Source organism: Megascapheus bottae, chromosome X (genome assembly GCF_031878675.1).
Source record: "Megascapheus bottae isolate mThoBot1 chromosome X, mThoBot2.hap1, whole genome shotgun sequence".
Classification (NCBI taxonomy): domain Eukaryota; kingdom Metazoa; phylum Chordata; class Mammalia; order Rodentia; family Geomyidae; genus Megascapheus; species Megascapheus bottae.
In genome coordinates, this window is record NC_143547.1 from 73659193 (window position 1) to 73677093 (window position 17901).

General features: G+C 36.3%; 1 protein-coding gene across 2 annotated transcripts in view; it reads right to left on the reverse strand.

The window, feature by feature from the left end:
• Positions 1-17901, reverse strand: part of Ammecr1 (AMMECR nuclear protein 1) — a 134897-nt gene that overhangs the window by 42762 nt on the left and 74234 nt on the right. The window lies entirely within an intron of this gene.

The window sequence follows — 17901 nt, forward strand, 5'->3', positions numbered from 1 at the left end:
GCTGTACAGAAGTTCTTCAAAAAACTAAGCAGAGCTGCCATATAACCCACCAATCCCACTCCTGTGCATTTACCCATAAACAAGGACATACGAAAGCTACCAACATAATCATGTTTGTTGCAGCAATGTGTACCATACCTAGGAAATGGAACTAACTCAGATGCCTCTTAGTAGATGAATGGATCAAGAAAATACAGTGTGCATTCGTGCGTGTGTGTGTGTATACACGATGGCTTGGTTTTTGTTGGTCATAGGGTTTGAACTCTGGGCATTGGCACAGTCCTTGAGCTGTTCATGTTGAGCCACAGAGCCACTTCCAGTTTTCTGGTGGTTAACTACAGGTAAGAGTTTCATGGGCTTTCTTGCCCAGGCTTTGAACTGAGATCCTCAGATTTCAACCTCCTGAGTCTCTGAGACTGGTGCCTGGCTAGACAATGGAATTCTATGCTTCCATCAGAAAGAATAACATTGCCCCATTCATAAAGAAATAGAAAGACTTGGAAATAAACTAAGTGAAGTAAGCAGATCCAAAGAAACATAGGCTCCATGGTTTCCCCCATTTGTAATAATTAGTATATGTCTTGGCTAGTCCTAGCAGAGGCTCACAATAGCTCAATAGCTATGTACTATGACCATATAAGATGATGCTAATCAAAATGAACTCCAAGACATGGAAACAAGAGATTTTTCTTTGTTGTTTTTAATGCACTGTGTGAAGTTATTTCTTTTATCTGATTTGGGAAAGGGAAGAGGAACAACAAAATGGTGAGACAAAGGACAAAGTGTGGGGACAGTGAGTTTGGCCTATTGGTAGTGTTTGCCTAGCCTGCAAGAAGACCCAGGTATGATTCCTTGGTACCACATACATAGAAAAGCCAAAGTGGTGCTGTGGCTCAAGTGGTACAGTATTAGCCTTTAGGAAAGCCCAAGCACAATGGTCAGGCTCTGAGATTAAGCCTTAGGACAGGCAAAAAAGGACAAAGTGTGAACCAATGCAACAGCAACACTCACAAAACAATATGTTGGAAATGACCTTTACATTGGGGAAGAAGGAAGTGAAGGGGGAGGGAAGGTGGGAGGAAAATGTCAGGGGCAAAAATGTTCAACAAGAAATGTACTCATTACCTAATGTATGCAACTCTATCCCTCTGTACATCACCTTGATAATACAATTTTACTGTTCAAGAAGTAATGTACCCACTGACGAACTGGAATCACTTTATACAATATGCTAACAGGAAAATGCAATTAAAAAAGAAAACTGCAGTAATTATAGATTATAAATATAAAAGTGAAAATAATAAAACAAGTAAAATACAAAAATATAAACATTTCTAACGGGCAATTAATCTCTGCAAATCAAAGTAAATCATCTTTGCAAATGCCATTATTTTCCTATGACAATATTTTCAGAGATGTTTGTCTTCAATTCTCACTCCTCTTACAGGATCTGATCCTCTAACCTTTCTTTAACTGCCTTTAAACTATTATTTCAGTATTCTGAGGGAACAGATTTTTATTCAAACTCTTATTGTGAGCTATGCCTAAATCTTGACAGATATTTTGAAGATATAAAGATGTGAAACACCTAGGGGCCAGGAGTTTGGCCTAGTGGTTAAAGTGCTTGCCTAGCATGCACAAAGACCCGGGTTCGATTCCTTGGTACCACATATATAGAAAAAGCTGGAAGTGGTGCTGAGGCTCAAGTGGTAGAGCTCTAGCCTTGAGAAAGTCCAAGGACAGTGCTCAGGCCCTGAGCTCAAGCCCAGGACTGGCAAAAAAAAAAAAAAAAAGATGTGAAACACCTAATGGGGAACAAGACATGAGGAAGGGTATCAATGTATGTGAATTAATGCACCTTCTATCTGGTAAATATCATGTAACCTTTTTATTGAATACAATAAAAATATTAAAGAAAAAGATGTGAAACACCTATGCTACATTCTCAAATGATCACCAACCTCAGTAGAAGGGAAGACAAGCAGGCAAGGGCTACAATAGAGGTATATGCCCTTTTGGTACAAGCACACAAAGGAAGAAACAGTACCTGGGAATTTAGGGAAATCTCATGTGAATCCTTTGGAAAGCAGAAGAAAGAATCTACAGCGTAAAATCTGTAAAGCCATAAGCTTATTTACAGATTTATTTATATTGAAATTTTTTTTAGTTTTCCTTCTGGAAGATTTTCTTACACTTGAACTTAAAATGTGCTACAACTTCACAAAATCAGAATAGCAGCAATCAACTCTGACACCCAAATTATTTGAGGAAAATTTCTGTTCTACTAGGCCCTACCATTCAATCCTCCTACTTCTCCAGCTTGTGACTTAGCTTTCAAATGACACTTTAAAGCACTGTTTATTCTCTCTGACATCCTGAATGACTAAAAACGTCCATTTCTAGGCTAACATCTTTAGTCATATACTGGTTTTTCTTCCAGTGCACCATTAATTTGCAATGTTGGCATGATCAGGTATGTGGAATATCAATGTGTAAAACATTAAGTTCTTCTGTTGACAATATTTTTTGAAATCCTACTAATATACATGTGACAGAGATAGTGTACCTTCTAACAGACAATATAGGAATGAAAAGTAGGCTATATATTTTACTAAAATTTTAAACAGAGCTGTACCAGGAACAGGATTCCAAATAGTGCATATTATTTGTTTCAGATGAAGAAAAATTTTCAATGGCATCGGAGAAAGAAACAGATAATACTCAATAACACCTATGCTTCTCTAAAGTTTTCGTTGCTGCTTCTCTCAAAACTGTAAAGATAATGCATCTATAAATATTTGTGTGTACTTAAATATCTTTCTTGTCATTTTAATAAACAGATTCCTAAAATTCAGATAGGAAAAATATATAATCTGGATATTTTTATTATATTTAACGTGTAAGAGATTTAAGTATAACAAAATAGGCCTAGCCAATAACTTTTTTCCTATCATTCTTGCAATTTTTATGGAAAAGTTCTAAAAAGCACTGTATATCAAACTATACCAAAAATTGGCAAAAAGCAGGTAACTTGCCTTTACATTATGAGTGATTATTTTATTTACAGAGCTCCTTAAAACACCTATGATTTAAAATATAACTAAAATAAAGGCTTTTCTGGGTACTTTGTACTGTGTAAATTGTAGTGATAGATCAATGCAATGTCAAGAGGCCTGTGTCTATTCCTGTGGCATGGAGTGTTGGAGCAACCAATAGATCTAATACTGGCTCTATCTTTAAGTGTCTATGTTATTTATCCCAACTGACTCCACAAGTCTAAGTAGGCAATATGTCCTGGCAGCAACTGCTTCAAAGGTTTCAATGAGACTAGTTAAAATTGCGAGGGGTGGGCCAGGAGTTTGGCCTAGTGGTTAAAGTGCTTGCCTAGCATGCACGAAGACCTGGGTTCGATTCCTTGGTACCACATATATAGAAAAAGCTGGAAGTGGTGCTGAGGCTCAAGAGGTAGAGCTCTAGCCTTGAGAAAGTCCAAGGACAGGGCTCAGGCCCTGAGCTCAAGCCCAGGACTGGCCAAAAAAAAAATTGCTAGGGGTGGGTGGATGGAAGTCAATTGTAAAACTGTGTATCTTAACACTCCTAAACTTCTAAAGACAGATATTACATAGAGGGTAAATTTAATCACTGCTGGTTAATGTGTCTTTAGAGGACAAAGGGCTAATTAAATACAGACATCTTGATTTCTGGAATTTCAACTATCAATATGTGATAACTATAGTTATGGTAGTGAGTTTTGAGATGTCTGAAAATGAAATGAGCTTAACTGGTAATGAGGGCTAGCTGAAGGAGATATTTAGATAGAAACAAATACATATTTCTTGGTGTATTTTAAGAGAGATGTAAAGTATTTGATAAGGGCTGAATTCGATTTGTTCGCTTTTTGTGCCAATACTGGAGCTTTAATTCAGAAACTGGTGCTTTCCCTTTGTTTTTGCAACCAAGACTGGTACACTACCACTTAAGCTACAGCTCTACTTCTGGCTTTTTGCTGATTAGCTGGAAATAAGAGTCTTAGGGACTTTTCTGCCTGGACTGGCTCCAAACTGTAATCTTCCTATCTCAGCATCTTTAGTAGCTAGGATTATAGGTATGAGCCAGGAGCACATGGTTGGTTCTTTGTTTTATGGGTTTTTTTTTTTTGAGTCAGGGTTTTACTGTGTAACCCAAGCTGAACTTGAACTAATAACTTCGGCCTCCCAAGTGCTGAGAATAAGACATAAAATGTCATACCTGGCCAGAGCTAAATGTCTAAAGATCTTTTTGAGCATTATGGTTCCATGGCAAGCATCAACTCGTTTCATTCTTTTTTTTTTCCCTTGGGTCATGGAGCTTGAACTTGGCCTTGGTGTCGTCCCTGAGCTCTACAGCTCAAGGCTACCACCCAACCCTTGAGCCAAGCCCCACTTCCCGTTTTCTAGAGGTTAATTGCAGATAACAGTCTCAGGTTCTTTTGTGCCCAGGCTGGCTTTGAACCTTGAACCTCAGATCTCAGCCTCCTGAGTAGCTAGGATTATAGGTGTGAGCCATCATGCCGACCATTTCATTTTTCAATCATTTACACCTCATAAATTTCTGGTCAGATTAAGGGTATTTGTCCCCTAGGTTACTCTAATTCCTAACTGGCCTTAAATCACACATTTCACTATCAGATAGCATGGCTCCAGTGAATTTGCAGTAACAAAAGGTGACAAAAGATTATTGAGCCAGACAGAAAGGGAGGAGAATAGATGTGGCTATTGAGTAAAGTTGCTTCAAAGCAATGAGACTGGCTTTTCTTCTTTGTGTTGCTATAGTCTGGTAAACTATTACTGAGAATAATTTCAAAAGGGAGATCCAAACATACTAAGTAAATAATGACAACTTGGTTGATATTTATAACAGAGGCCTGAACATAGCTGTGGGAATGGACACTGTCCAAGTTTGCTGGGAAGCATTAAGAACTTTCACAGAGGAAGTAGCCAACAAGCTGAGACTTGAAGGATGGGTAGGAATTGAATGAGTGGAAATGGGGTGAGTCATGGTTGGCAGAAAAGAGTTCAAAGGCAGAAAGATATGTAAGAATATATTGAGGGAGTGGTAAATAAATGTACATAGTTGACTTGTGAATTTAGAGCCTTGTTTGCCATGCTTCTTAGAAGGATGAGATGTCATTTGTGCTGATAATAGTAATAGTAGATCATTGAAGCAGGAGAGCTTCATAATTTTTCATGAATAAAAGTAACTGTGGTGATTAGTATGAAATGGTATTGACAAGAAGTAAGTAAGCAACTTAGCCCAAAGGGGAATCCAGTGATTGTGAGGCTGGGAAGGAATAGGGATCAGAGATAATTTGGGGGATAGAACCAAGTAGAAATATTGACTGATTACATTATGTTCAGCGATCAGTTATATATATATATATATTTAAAGGATCTTCTCATCAGAAATGAGATAGTGATAGACTGTAGGGTCACTGATTTATTTTCTTATGAAGGTTGTTTCTTTTCATTAAAACCTTTGGTAATGACTATCCAAGAGAAAATGAACAACTGAAATTGCTATCAATATATTTTATACTTTCTTGGCTATTCTCATTACTTTTGTTCAGAAGTTTGAATATATCATAACCAGTGTATAATAATACTTTACAGCTAAGTGTAAAGATTACTAATTTTAAAATAACCTTATACATAATAAACTAATATATTTAAATAGAGACAAAAGGAATGAAAGGAAGCAAAGTACACAAGAATCAGAGAAGAGATTGTTCCAGGTACAGAAAAAGGCACTGAGGAGGCACCATCATTGATATGCACTAAGGAAAAGAAGCTAGCATGGTTAAGGCCCAGTGTTTTAAGGGAGAGAGGACGAGAGGAGTACGAGTTAGGAGACAGCCAGGGACAAGCAGAACAGGGTGGCATTGAAGACCATTAAAAGTAAAGGAAATATGCATCCTATAATGACTTTGGCTTTTATTCTAGGAATGAAAGGTAGGTTCAAGAAGTCTTCTTGTCTTAGAAATAAGGTCACCAGCTGAGGAGAGGTTAATGTTAATGGTACCAATGGGCATGTTCATACCCATAGAAGCTAATAGGGGCAGCTAATGGGATAAACACACTGCTCGGAGCAATAATTAAATCAATGAAGCAGGAGTTAGAGCAGCATAGGAAGACACATAGTCTTAAACAATAGGTACACACCTTAGAGAGTTGATAACTGAGGCATAGAATATCTCAATATACAGTGATAAGAACTTTCAAAAGCAGACTTTGTTTTTGCCAATCCTGAGCTTGAGCTCAGGGTCTGAGCACTGTCCTGGGATTTTCTCAAGGCTAGAGCTCTACCACTTGAGCCACAGCACCACTTTCGGCTTTTTTCTATGTATGTGGTACTGAGGAATTGAACCCAGGCCTTCGTGCACGATAGGCAAGCACTCTACTACTAGGCCAAACTCCCGGCCCACAAAAGCAGACTTTTATGATATATATATATATATATATATATATATATATATATATATGTATATATATATATGCGCCCCAATGGAACTATTTTTAGCCTATGAGTTATACACTGCCACCCTTTTACCATTAAGTAGATAAGAGTTGATTGAAATCTCAATCACAGCACCACTTTCGGCTTTTTTCTATGTATGTGGTACCGAGGAATCGAACCCGGGTCTTCATGCATGCTAGGCAAGCACTTTAACCACTAGGCCAAACTCCCGGTCCCTGAAATTTGGGTTTGTTACTGAATCATCTGCATGATCTGTCTGAGCCCACTGTATCAACTTCCTGGAGTTTGGGGTATAACCAGTGATGTGGTTTAAACAAAGCAACATGGCCCCAAAGGGGATGAAGCCCATGACCCCATTAGCAGTGTGAGTTCAACCAGTAATGCACAGTTGTTTACTTCTTTTCATAGGCAATACAACACCATTCATTTCAAAGGCTCGGAAAACTTGTGTAGGCCTAGATAAGCAAATCCATCCACCTTAGCTAGGGGCCAACAAAAATGTCATCTTTGAAGATTGGCTTAAGTTAAAAGCAGCCTTAAAAAGTTAAAAGAGATTCTCAGGGTCCGCTGTACTTTTCTTAAAAATCAGTTGTGCGGCTTGAAATCTGGACCTACGCGCTGTCCCTGAGCTCTTCAGCTCAACATTAGTGCTCTATCATTTGAGCCACATTACCACTTCCAGTGTACTTATTAACTGACTTACTGAATGGTAACTCCTTTGTAAAACTACTTAGAAATATTAAAAATGTAATTGAAAAAGCAGATTCTGTTTCCTGCTAGCCCAATGAAGTAGCTACAGTTGAAACAATTTTTAATCAATGGGAACAAGGAAAACACGCCTGAAGGTAACTAGACTTATATAGCAAGAGGAAGTTGAGTTCTGGGTAATCCTATTCATTAAACCCCTTGAAGAATTTGTTATAGCTTTTGCTAATTCTATCTCTGACCATGAAAAGAACACAACAGCCAGCATTTTAATGTAGAAATAAAAAACTCTAAAGCTTAAAAGTTGGGTCAATATATGCTAATCTAATTTGAACAATGAGCCTATAGTTTCAATTTACAGGATAATTTTCACTGAAATAAGACTACATAAACAACCAAAATGAATTTTCTGAACATAAGATCAATTGGGCTCTCCTAGCAGAGATTTGCAATAGAGCAAAACCTTGATACAAAAGGCCATATAGTAGGACGTTGAATGAAAGGATCTCTAGGATATAGAAACATAAGTCATATAATGAATGATTGTTGTTCTTAAGGTACTATGTTATCTCTCATCTCTTTTGCTGTCCCTTGGTTATCTCATATTGTTACAGTATCTCACTTTGTTACCTGATATATCAGCTATATTTTTATTTGGTTATTTGAAATTGGATAGGGAATGGGGGAAAACAAGATGAGGGGTGGGGGTGGGGGAGGGAAATGGGGACCAAGACATGTGAAAGGGTATCAATGTATGGGAATTAATGCACCATCTATCTGGCAAATATCATGTAACCCTTCTATTAATTACAATAAAAAATATATAAAAAATCAATTGTTAAGACGATACCTTAGAAATACATGTTTTTCACTTTTAATTTTAAACACACTAAAAAAGTATACTTCACATATGCTATTACCAATGATTACAGCTTCATTCACAAGAGAACAGTATTAAATACTGTTTCCATCTTTAAAATGTCTTAGCATCTATAACATTCTAATTCCAATATGTTTTTAAAATCTAACATTTGCCCTTGTCAATCTCATTTATTTTATAAACTCTCAATCTATAATGATTTCTTTGTTAACTAGAAGTAGCTTGTCTGAAGTACAAAACTTTTACAGTAAGTATATACTTTATTTTAAACTTAAAAAGGAATGTGAAAATTTTCCAAATTATTTCTGAAAAAATTTGTAATGTGAAAAAATTTATGATGCAAGACAAAGGGGTAACGGGTATTCTATCTGAAAGGAAAATAAATGTAAGTAGTAGTAAAAAGGAATTTTTTTCCTAAGAATTACTGCCTTGAGTATATGCATAGTAAGCACTTTAAACTTTGATACAATGGAAAAGACCACAGAGAAAGGCTTTGTTTTGTTTCTTAGACTTGGTGCCAGTCTTAGGGCTTGAACTCAGGGGCTGCACAATGTCCCTTAGCTTTTTCAATCAAGGCTGGTGTTCTACCACTTGAACCACAGCTGTACTTCCTGCTTTTTGTTAGCTAGAGAGAGAAGAGTCTCAGAAATTTTCCTGCCCAGTTTGGCTTTGAATCATGATCTTAAGATCTTATGATTCCTGAGTAGCTAGAATTACAGATATAGCCACTAACAGCCACCATTTCTTATACCGTTTAAGGAAATCTTTCCAAAAGTAGTCTCATGCTCAAATGTAACTAAAATTTTAATAATTAACTTAATACATCACACACATGATGGTGACACCTGTAATCCTGGTTACTGGGCTTATGCCAGCCCAGGCATAAAGGTATACAGATCTACAGAGGTACATTTGCAGACTGCAATTAGCCATGTGTAGAAAAAAATGACATTTGTTGACAAATAGCTAAAGCCCAAAAAAGGTTGAAGGCATGGCTCAAGCAGTAGAGAGTGTTCCTAGCCTGCCTAGCAAGGCCTTCATTTCATATCCCAATAATACGAAAAATATTAAATTGATGCAAGAAACATTCAATGTTCTATTTCACTACTCAACCTATTAGCAACATTGTCTTCTTGAATGTCTTCTTATGATATTCTAGAGAGGACTAATAACTTACACTAAGATAAATTTAATCTGCTTATTCTTTCAGAACACTAAGATACAAATCTATTCTTGTTCAGTTTTGACACTTCTAAATAGAACCCATATTTATCACATAAATATTCAGATAAAAATACATCTTTAAATGCCAAGATTATAACTGTAGAACACACCTAATATAATGATTTCCACCAATATTTGGATTCTAATTTAGCTTTACTATTTCAGTCCACCTGGAGAAATGAAGACTATCTCAGGCAATGACTTTCAGAAAGGGGGGAGATAAAAGTTTATTATCCTGAACCAAAAGAGGAAATAGAATCTAAATGAACTTTCATTATTCTCCATTTTCCCAAGATTAGGATTACAATCCAACTTGGTTCTAAATTCTTTTGGGTTCTCAGTCTCCCTGCCCCCCACCTGTGTACACAAACTTTTAATAGTCCTCTATTTCAGAGGATTTTTTTTCAGTCACCAGTTCATCTTATTTTCTAAAATATGCTACTGATCTCTCAAGATATTCAACATCTTGAATATATTCATATTGCTGATACCAATTTGAATATATTGATGTAATTTTTTGTTCATGTGGGATAAACAGACTAAAAAGGTTTTGGTTTTACACATAGTAAACTAGGAATGGATCTGAGGAAAGAATTTCATAAATACCTCTAGATACATTTCAGGTTTTATCACAGAGATGAAGTATCTGTGTTCATCGCTATCACATGGAAAACATTCTCATTCTACCTAGGATGATAATTATCTCTCCAGTGACATTAAAGAGTCTTAGGTCAGGAAGAGCTGTTTATACATGGCAGAAATTTTGGGTAATTTACTCTCTTTCTAACAAAATTAAGAAGCATGAGCCTTGATACAAAAAATGCACATATTCAGCTTTCCTCACAGCTTCTTCCAGGCAGCCTTTCTTCTTTTCTCTCCTAAAGCATTGGGCCTCTAGCTTTTAAAGTAGCAGGGAGATTGCAACTAGAGACGTTGAAGATGTGAGAGGTATGCTAAGAAATTAGAATTTACACTTAATTTTTGTGGCAATAGTTGCTACATGAATTCAGACAACGAGAACTGAGCCCGAGCTTGGAATGGTTCTTGCTCTTTGCTCTATCTACATTCTGCTATCCACATTTCTACACACTAGCACAACCTTGTAATAACGAAGAAGTGTACTAACCTAGCAGTTAAATGGAAGATTCCTAATTTCTATAGGTAAATATCTTCACTATACTACCCTCTGGATAACACTGAATAAAACTCATACAATAACTGTATATGGATTTTATTAGTTCTCATGTAATAATCAATAAACAGAGGCTACAAAATTAAAATATAAGGTTTATGAGTCTTCTAGAAAGTTTCAGTACATATGTAATAAAATTAGATTGGAAATTAAGGTAAATAATTTTGCATTTATGTTTTTGATACATTTATTTCCATAAAAAAGCTTACTTTAGCCAGGAGTCTGTCATAGACATTTGCCAAAAATAGTCTGTCCTTAACATCTCAGAATGAGACTTCCATGACAATACTGTACAGTCATAAGTGACTCATGTACAGCTTTTCTCTTCATAAAAATATTCAATGTGGGAGGAAGACGTTGTTTAATTACTCACAACAAGCCATGTATAATTTCTTAAGATAATTAAAAATTGGTACATAATATTTTAGCCTGAGGGGGGGAAAACAATTATGCTACCTACAATGCTTATAAATTCACACTGCTCTAAAAAATGCTACATTATGCTATTAAAAAGTACATTTAGTTTACAATGCATCTAGTAATCCAGATAATTATTTGATGTAGCTAGGACCTCTGAAAGGAATGAAGTAGGTTTTCTTAAGTACTTTCAGTATCTCAAACAATCCAATAGAATATAAATATTGTACTGCCCAATTAATTTCCTTCCTTCCTTCCTTCCTTCCTTCCTTCCTTCCTTCCTTCCTTCCTTCCTCTCTTTTTCCCTCCCTCCCTCCTTCTTTCTTTTCTTTTTTTCGTTGGTCATGAGGCTTGAACTCTGGGCCTGAGCACTGTAATTCTGAGCTCTTCAGTTCAAGGCTAGCACTCTACCACTTGAGCCACACTCCACTTCTGGTTTTCTGGTGGTTAATTGGAGATAAGACTGCTGGGAGAGGCCGTTTGCTCATACCTGTAATCCTAGCTACTCAGGAGGCTGAGATCTGAGGATCAAGGTTCAAAGCCAGCTGGGGCACACAAAAGGACCCAAGACTCTTATCTCCAATTAACCTCTAGAAAACGGGAAGTGGGGCTTGGCTCAAGGGTAGGGTGATAGCCTTGAGCTGAAGAGCTCAGGGACAGTGCCCTGGCCCAGGGGTAGGGCAGTAGCCTTGAGTTGAAGAGCTCAGGGACAGCACCCAGAGCCAGTTCAAGCCCCATGACACACCCCCACAAAAAAGATTCTCATTGACTTCCATACCCAGGCTGGCCTTGGACCTCGATCCGCAAATCTCAGCCTCCTAGAGGAGCTAGGATTTCAGGCGTTAGCCACCTGCACCCAACCTCTTTCTCTACCTCTTCTACCTCTTTCATACATACCCACAAACACTCACATCTCCATGACAAAAGAAAATAAACTCCAAAACAAAATAAATACTTCATCTTTGTTGTGGTTAGCCTGTGTTTTTTGGGGGGAGGTGGGAAGGATTAAACTTCCATTGCTAATTTCTCAGAATTTAAGCAGTATAAGAAAAGTAGCCTAGATTCTAATCAAGTTTCATGCACTGCCGACTCTGCATAATTACTCTTCTGGAAAGAGATACAAGTATAACAGAGTCAATAGAAGTTAGGAAAGACAGTCCTTCCAATGCAGTGATAGACCACATTCCCACATTCCCATTATTTTTAAATTAATCATTCTGCATTCTAAAAATTCTACCAATTTGAATTTACATTTCAATAAATAACAATAGGTCTGCACATTGTGGGACAATTTATTAACAAAAAATTTAAAGAAACTTTCAACACTGAGATGTTTGTATTCATCTCTAGTAATCACAACTCTCCTCTGTACAAAAAGTATGTTTCATAGGCTCAATGGTTTCCCTAATTTGTCATAATCAGTAGAACCCTCCAAGCAGAGATTTACAATAGAGCAAAACCTAGATACATCAGGCCTAGATACATAAGGCCATATAGTATGATGTTAAATGAAAGGACCTCCAGGATATAGGAAAAAAAAAACATATAATGAGTGATTGGTGTCCCTAATGTACTGTTATCTCTCATCTCTTTTGCTGTCCCTTGCTTACCTCATATTGTTACAGTATTTCACCTTGTTATCTGATATAGTGCATATATGCTTATTTGGTTATTTGAAATAGGATAGGGAAAGGGGGAAAACAAGATGAGGGGCGGGGGTGGGGAGAGGGAAATGGGGACCAAGACATGAGAAAGGGTATCAATGTTTGTGAAGTAATGCACCTTCTATCTGGTGAATATAATGTAACCCTTCTATAAATTACAATAAAAATATATGAACAAAGTATGTTTTGTAAATATTTAAAAGAGGAGAAACAAATATGTGCTTTCTAACATGTAAAAGTCCTAAATGCAAGTAAATACTAGCCCCTATTAGCAAATAATTGGTAAATACAAGAAATTCTTGAAGTGGAACAAAACTATTTTTTTTTTGCCAGTCCTGGGCTTGAGCTCAGGGCCTGAGCACTGTCCTTGGACTTTCTCAAGGCTAGAGCTCTACCACTTGAGCCTCAGCACCACTTCGGGCTTTTTTCTATGTATGTGGTACCAAGGAATCGAACCCGGGTCTTCATGCATGCTAGGCAAGCACTTTAACCACTAGGCCAAACTCCCGGCCCCCAAAACTATTTGTTAAGCACTAATAATTACAGTGAATTGTTTACTATGGCACAGACCTTTTTTTTTTTTTGGTTGTGGGGCTTGAACTCTGGGATGGGGCGCTATCTCTGAACTCTTTAGCTCAAGGCTAGTGCTCTGTCACTTGAGCCACAGCACCACTTCTGGTTTTCTGGTGGTTAATTTGAGATAATGGTCTCATGGACTTTTGTGCCCGGGCTAGCTTTGAACTGAGATCCTCAGATCTCAGTCTCCTGAGTAGCTACAATTACATGCATGAGTCACTGGCACCCGGCTTATGGCACAGACTTTTATGCATAGACTTTTATAGTTATGCTCAGTTGTCTCCTGTTATTACTATAATCATTTCAACTTTTATTGAGTGCCTCCCAGAACAGGGACAAGTCATCTTTTCCACAGTTTCATGCTGTTAATTCCTCTATTTTCATGTTTTCTACATGGATAGTATGCATTTTCACAATTTGAGGGAAATCCTAAAGCTGTTTATAAGGTTTTACTTTACTCTAAGAAAAATCAGAAGCTTCAACCTGACTATAACAAGTATTTTAATGTTAAAACTGTATGGTTATGAGCCCAAACTTAATCCAGGATGTACATTTCATTTTATCTGATAATGTTTAATAGAAATGCTTAATACACTCATGGAGTACAAACAAGCTGGATCATATTGTCTTGGATAAAACAACTGATTTTTAGAGAGAATGCCCTCAGATCTTGGTATACCTACCATGTTCCCTGCATTATTTTTCACAAGAGCTAAAAGTTAGAAGACATCAAGAGTGTGAATGGATGACTGGATATAAAAAAATGTGGTGGAGGTTGTTGTTGTTGTTGTTGTTGGTGGTGGTGGTGGTGGTGGTGGTGGTGATGTGTGTGTGTGTATGTGTATATACATAATGGAATTTTATTTAGCCTGAGGAAGAAAGGAATTTGACACATGCTTTCACATGGATGAACATTCAAGATATGTTAAGCAAAGTAAGTCAGACATGTGATGACACATAGCAACCTAGAACAGTCCACCTCACAGACAGAAAGTCAAATGGTGGTGTCAAACTCTGGGGGAGGTAAATGGGAGCTACTGGTGTACAGTGAAACAGTTTCAGTTTGGGAATAAGGATGGTAGGGATAGTTGTGACAAAGTATATGGACTAAAGCCAACAAAATTTAAAACAGTAATTGGCTAAAACAGTAATTTTTCATTTTGTGTATATTTTACCACAAGAAGGAGTATAAGATGAATAACACTTTGAAAATGTACAACAGCCTATTTAATTACAAGTGAAAATAATGAATAAGCAGATGCTCTAATTGTTTAAAGACACCTTAACTAAAGAGTCCTTAATTTCCTTGTTTATTGGTCTGCCTTTTCCCTCCTTTAAGTCATCATCTAAGTTCATTAGTTTGTCTTTGTTTTGTGAATTACTGGTTTTATGATAAGACCAGATACTCAGAATCACGTAATGTCAAGTTCAGTAAAACTGTATTCTCCTTGAAATCTCAGCCATGAAACCAAAAAGGTAATTTTATATCCCTTAGTACTATATTTTTATAATAAACATATTTTTATATTAGTAATCCAAGTCTATTTTATATTGACTCCTTTATACAACTATGAATTAGATACATTGTATCTATAGATGTTTTGAAATTTCAATGTTACAAAGTTACAATGTTAAGTAAAATTATTGACCCATGATTTATAATAATTTACTTTCCAGTTCTTCATCTTCATGATGAACCTTTAAAATATGAACTACAAGAAAAATTTTCCTCTAAAGTAATGCGGACTTTCAATTAGGGGAATATAGAATTCAAATGAGAGTAAGGTACGTATGTACCAGAAGGATGCGATTTGCAGTCACATGTCCTGGGTGTGAATCCTGCTTCTACCACTTTACTAGAAGTGTGAATGGGTAAATTATAGAAACACTTTTATCTCAATTTGCTCATCTCTAAAATATGGATACTAATGTGTAGCAGTTGTTGGGAGATATGTGCACATAAAACTCAGCACTATTTGAGTTATTAAATTCTTTGCAACATAATACATAGAAGTAAGTACACTACTGGACAAAAAATACATTTCAAGTTCTGAAATGACTTCATATCATTAGTGACTCTAAAATAATTCCAGAAAAAGAATCTGATTGTTATATTTTGTCTATTTCTCTGAAGTAACATTATTCATAATATTTAGTCAAATAATATTACACCAACAAAGCAAAAGTGAGAAGTAAAACTAGATATATGCATGTGCACATAACACAAAGTCAATTAAGTCATAGGCACATGTCACTCTTTAATGATGTGGTCTACACAATGTGAGGAAGTTGTATAGAAACATGAGCAAAAACTTGAAGAATAAATTGGAAGAGCCACAGACAATCACACAGAAACAAGGTGCATAAGTATAGACAAATTTCCAGGTTCAAGTATCTGAACAATTTACTCTGCCATAATATTTTCAGAAAAATATACTGCAATTTTAGAAAATACCCTTGGTCTTCAAAAGTTGGATACTGTCATTTCTTATCTATGTAGGCAAAGAATTTCTTATTTTCATATAACAATACCATTTTACTACTAGTTACTACTAGTAAAGACTTCTAAAATATATATTTGATAAGAGGATTTCTGCTACAATTAAACTAGAAAACAAAAAGAATTTCTATATAATTACATATATACTTTCCACTGGCCAAGTAAAAAGGAAAATTCAAATTTCCTAACAGATTTATTTCTAAAATTATTTTCCATTATTAGTAGTAGGATACCAAAAGCTCTATAAAGGCTACGTGTGGTGGCTATGCCTGTAACCCTAGCTATTTGGAGGCAAAGATATAGAGACCGCTTTATGAGTCTAGCTAAGGAAAAAGTTAGTGAGACTCTAATTAAAAAAATAAGCTAAGTGTGGTGGTTCACACCCATAATTCCAGCTCCTGAGGAGATGGAGTCTAAGGATTGTGGTCCTAGGCCAACTAGGTCTGAGATAAAGCTAAAGACCATATAGGGTGTCAACAGCAAAACTACTTGGGGCATGGCTCAAGTGGTAGAGCAACTGACTGGCTAGTGTGAGTTAAATCCCTAGTAAAACTAGGGGAAAATAGGTTTCAATAGTCAAATTGAAGTCCAGAAAATGCTGCATTTTGAGATGTACACTGGTAAGTTCAAGTACCATGCATATGTGCACACACGCACACACACACACACACACACACACAAAGAATGGAATGGTGCATTTTATATCTATTATTGAATTCTAACACTTTCAAAATAAAAGGTTCCAAAAAGTGGAGTCAATAGATTTAGTTTACTTTTTGTGGTTCTTTTTTTTCTTCCTTTTTTTCTGTTTTCTTCCCTTTGTCGCTGTTTTTGATTTCTGTACTTTCTGTCTTGTATATACGTTTATCTGATTTGGGGAGGGACAAAGGGTAAAGTAATTCAGCAATGATAATCACTAGACACTACGTTGGAAATGAACTATACAACTTGGAGAGAGGGGAAGGGGGGAAAACCTGGGAGAAAATGAGGAAGGGGGTAGCACTGTTCAGAAAGAAATGTACTTAATATGTGACTTATGTAACTGTAACCCCTCTGCACATCACCTTTCCGAACAAAATTAAAATTATAATTTTAGAAAACATAAAAGGTTTTGAAACTTCCTACAATATGCATTACTGTTTACATTTATTAACAAGTGTTAACTGTTTTAGCTAGCTAGATTTCCAACTGTACTTGGCAACAAAATTCTTTTTCAAGCAATGCTAAGGAACCTGTGTGCCATATAACAAGTTACTTTGAGAAATGTAAATTATCTTGGTTATTTATTAAATATAAAATTTTATATGTACCTATCCCCCAATATAGCCCACTGTAAAAAAAAAACTAACAGCACTTACCCTCTCAAGTTTTAGTTCTTTCAAGGATGTGTTTTGACTCTTAAAGTCTGTATGTTAAGTCCAAACATACAGTTTGTAATGTCTGTAAAAAGCTAAAAATGAATATGGCCAAGAGCCAGTGGCTCATGCCTGCAATCTTACCTATTCTGGAGGCTAATGTCTGAGGATTGTGATCTGAATCTAGCACAGGCAGGAAGATCTATGAGATTCTTGCCTCCACTTAGCCATCAAAAAGTGGGAAATTAGAACTGTGACCCAAGGTTGTCTTGAGCACAAAAGTTCAGGGATAGTGACCAGGCCCTGAGTTCAAGCCCCAGGACTGGACAAAAAGAATATGACTCTCTAAATCATTGGTTTTCATTTTACTGAGCTTCATGTAAGCTGAGAAAACCCTGTAGCTGTGTGGTACTATGCACTTTCAAATGTGACAATACTAAAAGTACAGAATTTCAATAGTTGGAAGCATAAGCCTATGTTTATGTATTTCCACAGTGAAATAATGAAAATTCCACAACACGAATTGTGAAGCAGAATGGTGACTATTGATTTCATTCTCCAAACGTCCCTATTATATAGAAGAAAATATTGTAACTACTACTATACCTTTGGTGGTTTACGCCAATGGCCCCTCCTACCAATAGTAAGTGAGGACCAATTTCGTAATGGACACTGTGTATATAAAAGCTATAAAAACTGTCTGTGTATATAAAAGCTATAAAAACTGTATCAGATAAAACCACCAAAACATGAACAAAAACACGAAATTCATTTACTAACAACTTATTATTTAAGGATTTCTCTACTTTTGAAATAATTTTGGAATAAAATTTGTTAAAGTCTAAATGTGAACAAAACAAAATCAGATGGTGTAC